The 3591-nt window shown below is 40.2% G+C and overlaps 1 non-coding gene across 1 annotated transcript; it reads left to right on the top strand.

Annotated features, from left to right (window-relative positions):
* The first annotated feature begins 2548 nt into the window (after nt 1–2548).
* On the top strand, nt 2549–2655 carry LOC141662628 (small nucleolar RNA R71). The gene has a single exon (XR_012550734.1). It is a non-coding gene; the product is annotated as a small nucleolar RNA R71 (small nucleolar RNA).
* The last annotated feature ends 936 nt before the right edge of the window (nt 2656–3591 follow it).

Below are 3591 nucleotides of genomic sequence, written 5' to 3'. Positions count from 1 at the left end.
GAACTTCGTCTTTCTCCTCAGCTGTATCTAAGGTCCTCTTGCGAGCACGAGAACGAGTTTGCATAAACGCTTGCTAAAGTACCTGAAACACAACTGAAAAGAGTAAGTAACTACTACGTCCTAATCACTGAGTCCTAATGACCAATGATGGTAAGTACATAAACTAAACAAATACGCCGAGTCCCCGGCAGCGGCGCCAAAAACTTGTTAGGGCGAAAACATGCACTAATATTCACGCAAGTATACGCGTTCGCAAGTAATATAGAATACTTTCTAGTTCGTTCCCTCAGAGACTCAGACTAAGTTATTGTCTAATTAAACTCACTCACCAATGTATGATTACTTCTCAATGTTAAGATAACACTTAAAATTGTTGATTAAATATTAACTATAATTAACTACTTAATTAACCACTTAACTAACACTTCAATTTATCAATAATAAAACACTCATGAGATCACAACTTCATTATTACTTCCTTCTATAGCCATTGTTATTACCTTTAGCATGTGACAGTGATGATATTAATCGAATAACACGGAACTGATAAAAGCCAACTTTCATTGTACTAATACCATTCTACCAAACATCCACAATTAAGATAGAAGTTGAATAGTCATCAATTATGTTGAGTTCCTATATGTCTACAGAAATTGACAACACAACGATTTAAGCACAAGTTATTCCTTTTGATTACATAGGGCAAATAAAACTGTTAGAGTTACCCACTAATCATGCACAACGTACATGAACCTATGCTAGCATGGCAAGTTCTAAATCTCAAGATTCACCGTCGCTTCACAAGAGATTAACACCCTATCTTATATGTTCGCGACGCACATAAGACGAATACGCACAACCAATACTAGATATCATGCAATCATCACACACTAAAGTATTAAACAATTAACTAAAGAATTCCATAATAAATCCGTTGAAACCCCATGATCACAATTAGCCCATAATAGAACTTATCGCCATCATGGGTTCATATGAAATCATGATAAACAACACAAGAAAATAATAACTAAACTAGTTATATTAAAACAGAGTACGTCACAAGAGTAAATAAGTCAAAGCAAGAAAACTAGCATCTAACGTCACAACGAAACAAGAATCACAAGAATATATGCTTCCTCTTCGTTGCGGAGTGCTAAATCGGTCTTCTTCCTTATCTCCTTAGCTTCTTGCGTAAAACACAATCTAAAACATAATCTCCTTCATATTCTCTATGAAAACGTCTCAAATCTACTTATATAATAGTCCCATAAAACTCAGATTACATAGAAGTTGGAAGCCAAACAGAAGTAGAAGTCTAAAATAATTTATCCTTTTCCCCGACCCTGCGCGGCCGCTCAGCATTTATGCGCGGGCGCGCAAGGCTGCTGCGCGGCCGCTCAGCATTGCTGCGCGGGCGCGCAGGACCCTTCTGGAAAAATTCCAGGTTTGCTCCGTTTCTTCGCCGTAATCTGCCCATTCTTTTCCTCTCTCAATGGTGAACACATGCCAAGGCTTATTCTTGATGATTCCTCCTCCGAAATGCAACTAATACCCTGAAATGCATAAACACTAGAAAAACGCATCAAATACACAAAATACTTGATTTCAAGACACCAATTTAAGCCATTTTAAGACGTTCTAAGTGGTATAAAATGCCACTTATCAAGTGTGTTCAACAGTAGTCTTCCTTGGTTCCGCCGCTTTCTCCTTTTGCTTAGATTCTTCATCTCTAACTTCAGCTTCGACTTCTTTTGCCTTTTCAGCATCAGCTACTTTTCCAGACCTTAAGGTAATAGCCTTGACTTGCTCTTTAGCTTCCTTCCTGCCTGGTACTTCCGTGTCACTGGGGAGAGTGCCAGGTTGATGATTGAGCACTGCATTGGCTAATTGACCGATTTGATTTTCCAAGGTCTTGATAGACACCGCCTGACTCTTGCACAATAGCTTAAGTTCCTCAAAATCAGCACTAGTAGGTGCAGCTGCACTTCCCTGTTGAGGATATGATTGCCTTGTAGCATACTGCTGTGGTTGCTAGAATCCAGGTGGGTTAAACTGTTTACTCACTCCTTGCTGATATGTTGGCTGAATCGCATTCTGATTATTCCCCCAACTGAAATTTGGATGATTTCTGTTATTAGGATGATAGGTCGCTGGCACAGGCTGCTGTTGTCACTGATAATTATTCACATACTGAACAGATTCGTTGACAAGAGAACACTGATCCGTAGCATGAGAACCTGCACAAAGCTCACAAACCATAGCTATTTGATTAGCTCCATACATAGCCAGAGAATCGACCTTCATTGATAGCGCTTGGAGCTGGGCTGCAATAGCGGTGGCTGCATCAACTTCCAGAATACCTGCTACCTTGCCTGACGTCATCCTCTGAGTTGGGTTTTGATGCTCATTTGCAGCCATCGTCTCTATAAGATTATACGCCTCAGTATAGCTTTTAGCCCATAAGGCGCCTCCAGCTGCTGCATCGAGCATGGGCCGAGATTGGGCCCCCAAACCATTATAGAAACCAGTGATCACCATCCAATCCGGCATTCCATGATGTGGACATTTTCTCAACATTTCCTTGTAGCGTTCCCAAGCCTCGCACATAGATTCTGTAGGTTGCTGCGCAAACTGAGTAAGAGCACTCCTCATAGCAGCAGTCTTTGCCATTGGATAAAACTTCACCAGAAACTTTTGCGCAAGATCTTGCCACGTAGTGATGGACCCAGCTGGTTCAGAATGTAACCAGTCTTTAGCCTTATCCCTCAGTGAGAATGGGAAAAGCCTCAACTTGATAGCCTCATCAGTCACGCCATTATACTTAAAAGTGCTGCAGATCTCGACAAAATTTCTTATGTGCATGTTGGGGTCTTCAGTTGCCGCTCCTCCAAAAGAAACAGAATTCTGCACCATCTGAATAGTGCCCGGCTTGATTTCAAAGGTGTTAGCTTGAATAGCCGGATGAAGGATGCTTGACTGAATATCATCAATTTTAGGCCGAGAAAAATCCATAAGAGCTAGATCAGCTTGAACAATACGATCTCCCATGTTTACTGGTTCTTTCTGCTCAGCTCCTGAATCCGAATCCTCAAAATCTAACTTCTCCGGAATATCAAGAACTTCGTCTGTCTCCTCAGCTGTATCTAAAGTCCTCTTGCGAGCACGAGAACGAGTTTGCATAAACGCTTGCTAAAGTACCTGAAACACAACCGAAAAGAGTAAGTAACTATTACGTCCTAATCACTGAGTCCTAATGACCAATGATGGTAAGTACATAAACTAAACAAATACGCCGAGTCCCCGGCAGCGGCGCCAAAAACTTGTTAGGGTGAAAACACGCGCTAATATTCACGCAAGTATACGCGTTCGCAAGTAATATAGAATACTTTCTAGTTCGTTCCCTCAGAGACTCAGACTAATTTATTGTCTAATTAAACTCACTCACTAATGTATGATTACTTCTCAATGTTAAGATAATAACACTTAAAATTGTTGATCAAATATTAACTATAATTAACTACTTAATTAACCACTTAACTAACACTTCAAATTATCAATAATAAAACATTCATGAGATCACAACTTCATTAT

Source organism: Apium graveolens, chromosome 5 (assembly GCF_009905375.1).
Source record: "Apium graveolens cultivar Ventura chromosome 5, ASM990537v1, whole genome shotgun sequence".
Classification (NCBI taxonomy): Eukaryota; Viridiplantae; Streptophyta; class Magnoliopsida; order Apiales; family Apiaceae; genus Apium; species Apium graveolens.
This window is presented reverse-complemented; position numbering and strand designations above follow the sequence as displayed.